We start from the raw sequence: 12,995 nt of genomic DNA on the forward strand, positions 1-12,995 counted from the left end.
GCCTGAACCTACAATATAATAAAATTTTATGACAATAATAAAAATGGGACATGTTTGGAGGGCATAGGATTTTGTTTTATAGTTTTAAATGTAAAAGCATCTTCATGACAAGAGGTCCTCTAGAGATACCTTTAAAATAAAAAAGTGTTTTACTGCAATTTTCCAAATTGGAAAGTGGAGGTGAGAGAGATAATGGGACTTTCATGAGTGTAGCCCAATCAGTATCCAACAAAGGTTTTCTCTCTTCATGTGCATTTTGTGGGTCTTAAATCATTAATTTAATGATTTAAACATTTTCCCATCTCAGAATTTCAAACTAGTGAAAAAATGTGCCTGGAAAATTCTACTCATTCAGAACATTTTGAATTCTTTAGATTTCCTGGATTTTAATCAATAGAATAAAATGATCTGGATAGATTGATATCTGTCCCTGAAAACTGTACCAGCACAACTAGCTTGGCCAGATAATTCACAAAAAACACAAAGCATTTCTTTGCCTTGTTATGCAAATCTTCCCTATGCTTATCATCTGTTAGGGTGAGGGTTTTGAACCAGTCTGGAAAAAGAAAGTAGAGACAAGAGGCAAATATCAGCTTTGATGAAGGTGATGTTAGCTGGGAAAACATGGCTTGAACCTGTGGCCAATGTATAATTCCTACTAATCAATGAACCTGATTTCTATTAACTTAATGCACCTGGTTTTTCATGCCTCCCTGAATCTCATCCTTTGGTAGTGCCCGTCCACAATGATTCTAGGCTTGGACATGTGACTTATTTCGGCCATTGGGACAGAACCAAAGTTGGTACAAGGGGCTAGTAAGTGGTTCTTGTTTCAATAAATAATAATAATAATGATAAGTGGTTGTTGTTTTAAGTTGCTTAAATTGCAGGTAGTTTCTTATACAGTGATAGCTGTTACCCTATGCTTTCCTCTGAATTAAACTTACCTCTCAATCATAGTCAGAGAAGCTAGAAAACTGCATAGTGGCGTCTCCTTTCCCCTTTCTTACTCTTGAAAGGGCAAGGAGTAGCCAGAGAAGTTTATCACAAGGAAGGAAGAAAGAACTAAGAATAGAATTTGTACAGCCCATAGGTTGCCAGTCTTAAAGAGATAACTGCATGTAGGTCAGGGCACATGTAGGTATTAGCTGTTAATGCAGTAACCTCACCCAATAGAGAAATGTTACTTTAATGGATGTCAGACTCTTAGCAAATTCCTAAGCAGAAAAATCACCTTACATCAGGAAATGTCAGAGAGAGTGGATAGTTTGAGCTTCATTTCCAGGAGTGTCTTACCTAGAACTACAAAAATATAAGAAGGGTGAAATTTCTACGTGATGAATTAGCGTCAATATGGAAGAAGGAGAGATTATGCCATCTTTCCAACACCAACACCACAATCAATTTATTGAGCACTTTCTGTGTGCAAAGCAGTCGTGTATACTAGGAGTCCAGCAGATAGTCTGACACTTGCTCATCATTTCACATACCTATTAGGCCTTACAATGGCCTGAAGTGGGAATTATAATACCTATTTACATAGGGGAAGAAATGAAGTCTCAGCAGGCTTTTAATAATCAATTCATGAATACTAAGGTAGTAAATGCAAGAAGCAGACTTGAATCAAGTGTTCTTATGGGACCATCCAGCCTTCTGCTTTATACTCTACTAGATAAATATAAGTCAAGGGCCCATGTACTCAAGGATTTTACAATGGTGTGTGTGTGTGTGTGTGTGTGTGTGTGTGTGTATGTTTCTATACTAGGTGCTGATGGAGAATGGATACGGGAGATGTTTCTTTTGGTTTAAAAGAGAAAGCTTTTGGAGAAATTAAGATATGCACTGAGATCATAAGCCCAAGCTAGAGACTGCACACCTGTACTTCACAGTATTTACCTGAACTTCTTATTGTGTGGAGACCACACACTTGTCTGGTACTCATTGCCCTTTCCTTACAGTTTCTGATCTCATCACTTATTACACACAGGTTTTCACCCTCAAATGACTTCCTTTTCCTTCAGGCTCTTTTCTCTTATCAAAAATTCTACTGCTTCCTCTTCTACAATTGTCTGAATAAATAACCTGCCAGTTTATAATCCAAACTTACACATCGTCAACTGCCTTTCTTTTTTTGTTCGCAAGGAAGCATTCAGAATGCTGATGAAGAGAGTTTGCTGAAAGGCCAGTGACCTGCATTTTTTGAGCAGAACAACAATCATAATGTGCCAAAGGCACAAAAAACGTGAGTGTTTTTTTGCTGTACATCATGATAGAGGTGCCACTTCTTCTGCCTTATTTCAAGTTGTTCTGTCTAAACTGGACATTCAACACAGTCAATGAAGCGATGAAAATAAAGCTAAGAGGATGAGCAATTTCCTTTGATAGATGTCATCAGGGTCACATACAACACTGGAACAAACTAAATCATTCTGACTAGGAATGCATCTTGGACAGTCATGCAGATTGGGCAAAACCCAGTCAATATATTCTTCTTAAATTAATATCCGTCAAAGACCTAAAATGTTCTCGCTCTAACACTGAATCATAGGTATTCCCTATGTTATCATTTGGTAATGAAAGAAATTGAAAGAAAATATAAGCATAAAATTCTTTTTGGCATCTTTATATTTTAAAAATGAAAAGTATTTTAATATACACAAATGTTACATAGTTATCATTATTTAAATAGGCTGATCAATGTCTTATTTTGTTTTGTTTTATTCATTTAGTTTGTTTGGCCATGAGCACTCCACAAATATATGAAAATATTTTCTCACCCATTCTATCCCTACCCATTCCCTGCTACCAAAAGTAGGAGACCATGGAAGGCACCCTACATTCAGAGCCCTTAAAGTCTAGGGTTAAAGAGCACAAAGGTACTGATCTCAATAAGAAATGCAGGGCTGAGAAATGGGAACTGGAAATAGAAAGGGGAGAGTGGAGTAACAAAAAGGAAAGTTGACAATACTAAAGGCAAAATTTGCCACCTAGACACTAAATAAAAGGTAGAGATTTTTTAGTCTAAAATCATTGACTTGTAAGCCTGGAATTGCCACTTCTTACCTTTGTGATTTCTGGCAAGTTGTAGACCATTTCTAAGTCCTAATTTCCTGGAAATGAAATAGGGATAATATTACGCACTTCATAGAACTATTGTCTTCATGCATGAAATGGGATTACAATGTGCAAAGCATCTAGTTACTGTTGGCTTTTGATAGGCACTAATAAGTGGTAATTCTAATTCTTATTGTCTTTATTACCAATTTTCTCAGGAGCAGTTGGAGGGAGTAATGTGACTCAGTACTTTTCAATCATTTCTCTATGAGTCATTGTTACTGCATAACAAGCAACTACAAAATCTTCTCGGCGTGCCACTATTGACACATTTCTTGCTCACAAGAATGCAGCCTGCATGGGGTGTTTCTTCTGGGTACTGCCATGGCTGGCATGGCTGTGATTTATAATTCAGTTGGCTACAATGGCTCTGTTCCAGGAATCCCTCACTCCTGGCCAGTGGGCCAGCTGGGCATGCTCTTCTCATGGAGGAAACAGGAGAGGATATGCCCAACTATGCAAACAATTTTCAAAAACCTATTTGCAGCATGACTACTAATATCCTTGGCTAAAGCAAGCTATATGGCTTAGCTAACCACGGAACAGGAAAGTATGCTTTCTTGTGGGAAAAAGTGAAAAGTTATGTGGCAAAGACTGTCAATAAGGGTGGGGTGAGATGGAGAAATTGAGACAAATAATCCAACCTTTAACAATATCCTAGACTCAAGAGAAGACATATGGAGATAAAAGGTCAATCCCTTCTCCCTTAGGCCCACACTTGAGAAGCAAAATGGAATCCAATATCTGATGCTAAAGTCAAATGAGCAAAATGCATTAATATTTTTGATTAGAATTATGGAAGCAATTTTAAAGGAAGATTTACTGCAATAAGAAAAGCCCATGAAAATAGTTCTGTTGCTAAGATTATTTCCTTGAGATATAAAAGGAACAGAAACCAGTCAGGCACTTTATTCTATTATTTATTGAGTTATTTGCCCAATAAAGATTTATTGAACACCTACTATGTGCCAGACAGCTTACTGCATCAATAGCTAATTATACATTAGAAGGAGGTTGCAATGATAAATGAAAAATGTAAATTTCAGTGAAGTAGGAGAATTAAGATATGCAAAGTTAAGAATAATGCAAGGTGGAAACTGAAAAATGACGTAAGAATGGTATTGGGAAAAACAAATACTGTATGCTAACACATACATATGGAAATTTTTAAAAAATGGTTTTGAAGAACGTAGGGGCAGGACAGGAATAAAGACGCAGATGTAGAGAATGGACTTGAAGACACGGGGATGGGGAAGGGTACACTGGGACGAAGTGAGAGAGTGGCATGGACATATATACACTACCATATGTAAAATAGCTAGCTAGTGGGAAGCAGCCACATAGCACAGGGAGATCAGCTTGGTGCTTTGTGACCACCTCAAGGGGTGGGATAGGGAGGGTGGGAGGGAGATGCAAGAGGGAGGAGATATGGGGATATATGTATGTGTATAGCTGATTCACTTTGTTATAAAGCAGAAACTAACACACCATTGTAAAGCAATTATACTCCAATAAAGATGTTAAGAAAAAATGGTACTGGGAGAAGGAACAATTATTTCCAACTAAGAAGATACAAACACATGTTAAACAAATCGTTTTTTAAAAATCTATGAATGTTGATATAAAAATCAATTAAACATGAAAAAGACTGATTGAAATTTACTTGATTTTGTGTCCAAATCTGATGTTATAATGTAATTTCTTGATATATGTTTCTAAGTAATCAGTTAAGATTAGGACTTCAAGCTTTGTAAATAAAAAGCAAATCTGGCCTGTGAGAAATGAGCTGCTTTTAATGCAATGCTATAAAGGAAAAAAAAAAAAAAATCAGAACAGAACTTAAATGGTTACCAGTGAGAAGAGATTTGCATAAGTCATCTGATTCAGTATAGCTATTATCTCTAAGCCATTATTTCCTGCCTGCCAGTAATAATTTTATTTGGTTGGATAATCACACACAAGCCCATGTTTTAGATGAATATTTTTCATTTTACCTAATAAGGAACTGGAGAGAAAATTTATTTTTGTCCAATGAAAAGCACTTAGAAAAACATTATAACTTTGTTTTCATAAGGTTAATCTTAGTAAAATAGACAGAAAATTGTGTATTTGATTTAGTGTTATTTCACTATTAGAAATTGACCAAACCATGACAGATTAGATTCCATGCTAAGAATTATTTGCCATTTTCTACAAACTTATTTTGTTTTTGTTTTTAATTCTGATATACAGGCTCACGCATGGTAAATTTTTTAGCTACGAGGTAAAACAGTGAAGCTGTGAGCACACTGTGCTTTTCAGTTCTCTTCAAAAATTTTTTGTCTTAAAAAATAAATAAAACTTCCTGAGTTCAATTTAAGTAGGTGTTATGACAGCTAAAGATAATTTCTATAAAGGGAAGAATAGTTCTTACTTTCCAAACACAATTGCATGGTTAAATTAAATGAACCTCTTGAAAAAACGAGTATGAAAATACTTGCATTGGAAATTTAAATATAATTCTGATACTCCTGAGTATAATCTTTCAAATTAAACATTTCAATGTCCTTGAATCATAACATTCATGCATTCCCAAACAGATTTCTATAAATGAAATCATATTTTCCCAGTGAACTATATAGTTATTTTAGCTTCATTTGAAATTATCTAGCATTATCAGTGATTTTCAACATTTTGGTTAAAAATATTTCTCTCGTCATTCTGCTATTCATTGGCAATGTCTGGTTAAGCTGTTTTGTGCAAAAACGTAAACTGACTGGAAATCATGATCACTTTTATACATATGAGTATTTTCTTTACCATTCAGAACTAATTTCTATTCCCCGCTGGTCTCATTCTTTGGAATAAATCATCAACTTCTATGGTCACTAATCCCCATGTAGTCACATTTATTAATATCTTTTATTCTTATTTTTAAATGTTACCTTCACTGTTTATTGGCCATATTGTCTGCTTCAGTACTTGTGTTAGCCCTGGTTCTCAGTTGCCATCAACAGAAGGTGGCTCTGCCTGAAATAATGAGAATAGCAACTTATTAAATAGACTTTGGGTAGCTCAGAGAAATATTAGGAAGGCCAGAGAAGTATGTTTAAGGTTAAGCAGCCATAAAATCACCTAGATCATACTACAGATCATATTTGGTCAGAAAACTGTTGTAACTAGAGAGAGAGAGAGAGAGAGAGAGAGAGAGAGAGAGAGAGAGAGAGAGATTACAGAGATAGATAGAGATAGAGAGAGAGGATAGAGGAGGAGGAAGAGGTGAAGGAAAAAGGAGGAGGAAAGATATTTTCTCATCGTTTTCTTTTTTGGGCCACCCCTTAAATGTCAAAACTATGGCTGTGACTTTGCTGCAGGACAGTCTGGGAAAGGAGGCATGTAGCATTCCCAACTCTTCTTGTTGTAACTGAATTCTCCCCTACCAAGCCTCAGAAGTTGGAGATTTTCTCATATGTAGAAGAAAGTTCAAATCCTGGGAGGCCAAAATGAACAGCATCCACACCCTACAGCTCTACTGTAATATTTCATAAATTGTGGAAGCCTAATGTTACGTGAGTTTACAACAACAATGTAATAGCAAAATTATACATGTGGTTATAATGTAACAAAACAAAAAGAAACAAATAAATAGAACAGGAAGAAAATTGTGACATATCATACCCCACTTTGGAGATTCGTAATACCTACAAGCATTAAAAAGTATCCTAAAATTCTTACAATGAAGACAATATGAAATAAAATTAAACCTAGGATTTTCTAAGCTTAGAATTATTTTTTTTAACTCCTCTGTTAGTAGACACTGTTAGGTGTCTATTTAATATCCATTTCTACCCCCACCATCCTTCTTCCTAACCTTAATTTTGTCCAGGTATCCACCATCTTCCTATGGACTTGTTCAGGAAAAGTCAGATTTATCCCAGGCCTGGGCATGTGTCCAATTTGACTAAGATAACCATGGGCATGTGATACAATTCTACCCAATGAGATGTGCATAGAAGTTGGCTAGAGTTTTGGGAAATTTTTCTTCAATCTTACAAATAATTACAAATAATAACTGGACCCTTTATTTTATGAACTTTGCCATGTTTAGATGTGATGCCTTTAATTGTTGTAGCCATCTTGCAACCACAAAGGGGCCCAGCCTGAGGACAAAATCTGTACAAAAAGCAAGGCAGACCCAAGAACAGCAAGGAAGTAGCACCAACATCTGTGTCCAAGCACACCTAGAGTTATTTCTCATTATGTTACATGATATATTTTATTTTTTAAGCTTTTCAAAAGCACCCCAAATGAAGTATGTTGAACATCTTGAAAATGTTCCACATAACATCCTTTGCAAGCTGTTGCTGTATAAACTTCTGAACGATAAGCCTTGTTCTAGACACTACCTTCTTAGTATTTTTTCCCTATAATTTTCAAACAGAATATTCCCCTTCATGCATCATGCTTGATAGTCTATATGTTATTTGAATGTATAGTTGTAACTTATTCACCAGGCAAATAAAAACATTTTTGAAATCTGCTATGTTTGTTTTTCTTCTTGCACAAATGTGGATAAAACAGCAAATACTGTGCTCAATTCCTTCACTCAAGAAACAGAGTCTAGCATTAACCTTAGCATGTGGAAGATTACATTGTTTAAATCTTAAACTGAGGTCTGATTATGCTATTTGAATATGCCTAGGGGTAGATGATATTGAAGCTACAAACTCGTGCAGGGACGGAAAGAATTCACACACATTATCTGACACTTCACTTACACACTGTAAAAGCTATCTCAGAATGTGCTACCCCTCCTTAGTTCTACTTACTTCCTTGGTTATACTGTCAACCCTGCGTTGTCTGGGACCCCAATAATGGTTTGAGAACTAATTGTGGTTTACAATAAAAAATGGTGTATTTGTAAAAACAAGTATTAAAGGAGTAAGAATCAAAGGCATCAGTTTTTTGCAACAACACAGTAATCAACAGATGTGGTGTCTTTTGCAATATGAGAGCATCCTCTGGCTCACCATTCCCACACACAGCCTGCCAGACTAGTGCCCCTCCCTCTGCCAGGGACTTCTGTGGCTGCCATATCCTTCAGCTTTGTAAGGGCCAGGGAGCTCGCCATAGATAGAAATCCAACCCAGTAGTTAGGACTGTGAGGGTGGGGAAATTAGCCAAAGAGGAGAGAGCAGAGAAAGGGAACAAGCAGGCAGCAGGGACTGCCCCAACCCCCAACAAACCTGCAACTCTACTTTATTCTAACATTAAAGAAATTATAGTTAGAGAGGAAGGGAGGGAGGGAATGATGGAAGAAGAGAGGATGGGAGGGAGGAAGGGAACGTGATAGAGACAGGGTTAAAGAGAGAGAGAGGAAGTCAACCATTTTCAACTAATAGATTCTTGTTGAAGTGAGTGTTCTTAAAATTCTGGATTTCATTTTTTCTTTTATTCAAGCATTTCTAAATTGTGGATGCAAATGATTCCATCTTAAATCCATTCAGCATTATTTAAAAAAATAGTATATGAATTTATTTGTACATTCCTTCATTCCCATTACCCCAATTGACGGTCCTCAGAATGAAACTGCTACTAATTTATATTTCCCTGTTGTATCCCCCAGGTTTTCAGCACAGAATTTGATCCTAGTTCCATGGTCATTATAGAGACATATGATGTTATAGAACTATATATAACTATATGTTATAGAAATATATATATATATAGTCCTTATATTTGTCATACAACCAATTTATAATGAGGTTTCCATCTCTGAGACAGTGAAGCTTGATGGACATTTTGTGAATTTGGAATTTTTGTTCTCTGTCCTTTCATTTTATTCTTTCATTCCTTCACTCATTCACCCCTGCATTGTGCAAACATTTACTTAAATGGAATTAAGAATGCTTTCTTCTTTTTCAAGTTTGGAAGTTTCTATGAGAAACCTGAGTGAGTACATTTAATGACATACTGTGGATCTCCTCATACTAAGGTAATGCTCGGAACCCTTGTCACGTCTCTCAGAATTCCAGATACTTGTGCACATGAACCATTTGAGGAGTTAATGGGCTGGGATGCTGCAAACCTCAACAGGCACTCAGGATTTAATTTATCTTGGCCATAGGTCCTTTACTGAATCCTTTCTAGGTGTAGTAGGCTGAGTTGTACTAGCAAGGCTCAACACCCGTCTCCAGCTGAAGCATCTCCCACATTTCACCCGACAACTCCAGCACTGAGAAAATGAGTGACTCTTTGTGGGAGGTTGCTGTGTAGGATGTGATCCCCAACTCCAGGTATTCATGCTGCTGCTTGAGTATGGGCTGCACCTAGTGATTGACTCCTAATGAAGAGAATACAGCAGAAGTGACAAGATGTTTTTAATACCTCTACTGTGTGTTGGATACTCAATACTTATTTACTAGCTGCAAGCATGTACAATTAGTTAACACTACAATGACACTCATATTGCAATATTAATGTATCAAATCAATATGTTAAAACCCCTAAATTTACACTATGTCCTATGTCAATCACGTCTCAATTAAAAAAGAGTGACAGGGACTTCCCTGGTGTTCTAGTGGTTAAGACACGGTGCTTCCACTGCAGGGGGCACGGGTCTGATCCCTGGTCAGGGAACTAAGATCTTGCAAGCCCCATGGCACAGCCAAAAAATAGAAAAAAAAACAATAGTGACAAGATGTTACTTTTGAGATTAGGATACAAAAAACTGTCACTTGATTTGCTCACCCTCTCTAGCGCCCTCATTGGCTCCCTTTTATGAAGTCCAGCTGCCGTGCTGTGAGCTGCCCCATGGAGAGTCCCATGTGGTAAGAAACTTAGGGCCAAGAGTCTGCTAGGAACTGAATCTGCCACCAGCTATGTGAGTGAACCTAAAAACAGATCCACTTCAGCTGAGCTTAAAGAGGATCACAGTCCTGCTTGGCATCTTGATTGTAGCCTTGTGAGACACCTTGAGCCAGAGGGCCCAGTTAAGCTACACCTGGAGTCCTGAACCAGAAAGACTGTGCGTGCTAAATGTGTGTTGTTCTAAGCTTCCAAATTTGGGGGTAACTGCTATGCAGAGACATATGGCTGATACATGTAACTAAAACTAATTCTCAAAACCAGAATATATATATGTAATTACAAAAATAATTATATATAATATGAATACATAATATAAAGAAGTGTGTGTGTGTGCACTTAGCTGACTGCATCTTTTTTTTTATAGTGTTGTGGAGGAAAAAAATTTTTCTTTACCCTTTTAGGTTCTTCTGGCTGGACTAAGAATTCAATTGACATAGATTAACAGGAGGGAAAAAACAGATTTAATTATGCATGTAGAGGGGCTCCAAAGGAATATGAGGCCCACAGAGAGTCAGGCAGCTGAAGCTCATATGCAATCCTGAGCTAAGAAGAGGGGAGTAGGGGGTCTAAGATTTCAAAGGAGAGGAAGACAGTTCACAGGGAGATGGGAAGAGGAAATGTTTGGTAAACACAGGTTTGCCATGCCATGCAGAAAAAGACTCTCTGGTGTAAAAAAAGTTACCTTTGGTAATTCTCTTCCTGGTACAGGCTTCTTATCTAAATTCTTTTAGGCAGTTAAGAGTGAGATAAAAAGCTATTCCCAGGTCTTTTTTGACTTTGATTGTCTTGAGCTCAAAATAATCCACATGCCAAAATGGCTCATTCTGGGGAGACTCTTTCTGAATGCTCTCAATAGGCCCATCTTCCTTATTAGATGGAGGGAATGAGATATTTTTGGTGCCATAATACAAACTGTCTGGCACATACTACACACTTAAAATATTTGAGAAGATAGGTTCTATTTCCTTCTGAACCCTGGAACCTCATTAAATCTAGTAAGGCATACCCTCCAAAAACTGGCTGTATATACAACTAACTTTTCTAGAGTGTTGTCTACTTTAAGAGACCAGTAACAGTAATGGTTAAGAGTTTGGATCAAACCAGACAGATCTGAGTCTCCAGGCTTGCTCCGCTGTCATACTAGCCCTAAGCCATGGGCAGGTCCCTCACTCTTCTTTCAATACTGTTCCTCATCTGTGAAATAGTATTATTTCTATTATTTCGTAACAGAATCAGAATAATTGCCTCACTGGATTTTTGGAAGGGTTAAATGAGAAGAAGGGGAACAACATTATGCCTGGCACAAAAGAAATACTTAGTGTTAAAAATGGTCATGGTAGCTTTTAAAGAAGTTTTATATACATTATGTCTTTTAATCATTAGAATAATCACTTGACAGACATTGCTTGACCTGATTTCATTACATAAAAAATCAGGACAGTTAAGTGATTCATTCAACCTCATGTTCCCTGAGGGATTACTTTGGAGTCAAACTGCTTCAGCTAAATGAGGTGGTGAATACATAGGGCATACCTGGCCCCAAATGTGCCCTCAACAAATGTTAGCTGGTATTACTGAGGTGTCAAGACAAAATCTAGGCTTCTGGACTCGAAGTTTCATGACTTCCTACAACATAGGCCCACTTCCATCTACTCCTTGTGTTTCCTCATTTTCCAGATGTCAACTCTACAAATGACAGTAAGAAAACTAAGACACGGAAATAAGGGTAAGGACCACGGATGCAAAGAAGAGCTGCTTTTTCAGAAGTGTCTGGAGACATTCTTCAATAAAATGCACTCTGAAAATATCCAAGCCTTGATTTCTTCAGCAGAAGTAGATGTTTTAGCCATATGTGATAGTCTCATTAGTTTGTATCACCTAATTGTATTTGTTTGCATTACTAGAAAAAAATGTATTTATTGGGAATAAACAAGATTTGGGGGGATTAGAAATGAAGAGGACTTAAAAAGAGACGATTCAAAGAAAAAAGGGGAATCTATTTACTACATTCATTGGTGGATATACTGTATTCACAGTTACTGGGAGGAATGCTTTATAATTTTAAAACCCTACACTCAAAATTTTAAAAACAAAAAATGCAGGCATACTCCGGTATGGAAACAATTGTTGCACTGTAGCCATCATAAATCCTTTCTGGATGAAAACAATACAAATCAATTTGTAAAATAAACACTGGTTGTATCAAATATTGTTTTAAAGTAGTTATGGTAAAAATTTCATTGAAACATTAATCACATTTAAAACTCATTGTGTTGTGTGCTTACTTACACTATCCAAATACCCCGCGTCTCTCCTCTCTCTTCTAACCAAGAGAAAATCTGCCCACGTCCCATATTAAAGGCTGGATATGTCATCGTTAGGGTTAAAGGTAGGATTGCGATTCAGTTCTTAAGAACATCAAACTATCCTTTTATTATGTATGTGGTTTTCTGCATATATTTTATCTGATATCAATAAAAAGAAAAATACCTCTCTATTACTAAAGATTGGAGACTAAAGATGATGTCATTATTCTAAACTCTTTAGAGCTACTATCTCATTATTTCTTTTAAGAATCCTGTGAGACAAGTATTATTATTCCCCATTTTGCAGAAGAACAAACTGAGGCACAGAGAGGTTAGGCCATTTGCTCAGGTGCACGACTAATACATGGTGAACCCAGGATTTGAACCTAGGCCATATGAATCCCAGAGCCCACGTTCTTTACCTGTCATGGTCTATGACATCTGATTCCAATTATTTTCAAAACCATAGAATTTTCTAGTCTGAGACTTAGAGGCAAGAATTGAAGAAGTCAGCCTGGTGAAGGTCTCTGCAGATCTGTTCAGTGGTAGGAAAATTCCTCTACCACCTACAACCTGTGGAAATGGGCATGGCAGTAAAACACTGCTCCTTCCCCACCTCAAGCCTCCCAGAGCTGGAGAGCATAGCATCAGGTTGTGGATGCCCCAGTTCTCAATATTTTATGCCACAAGAGTGGCAGAAAAGGATAGTTATCAACAAAGCATGAA

The 12,995-nt window shown here is 37.0% G+C and overlaps 1 long non-coding RNA gene across 1 annotated transcript in view; it reads right to left on the reverse strand.

The window, feature by feature from the left end:
• Window positions 1-3,063: 3,063 nt before the first annotated feature.
• The window catches only part of LOC125960310 (uncharacterized), a 285,974-nt gene continuing 276,042 nt past the window's right edge, over window positions 3,064-12,995 (reverse strand). Inside the window, exons 2-3 of the long non-coding RNA XR_007469877.1 lie at window positions 6,039-6,123; window positions 3,064-3,110 (exon numbers count right to left, since the gene is read on the reverse strand). This is a non-coding gene — a long non-coding RNA (uncharacterized LOC125960310). The remainder of the gene's footprint in view (window positions 3,111-6,038; window positions 6,124-12,995) is intronic.

This window comes from Orcinus orca, chromosome 10, assembly GCF_937001465.1.
Source record: "Orcinus orca chromosome 10, mOrcOrc1.1, whole genome shotgun sequence".
NCBI classification, from domain to species: Eukaryota; Metazoa; Chordata; class Mammalia; order Artiodactyla; family Delphinidae; genus Orcinus; species Orcinus orca.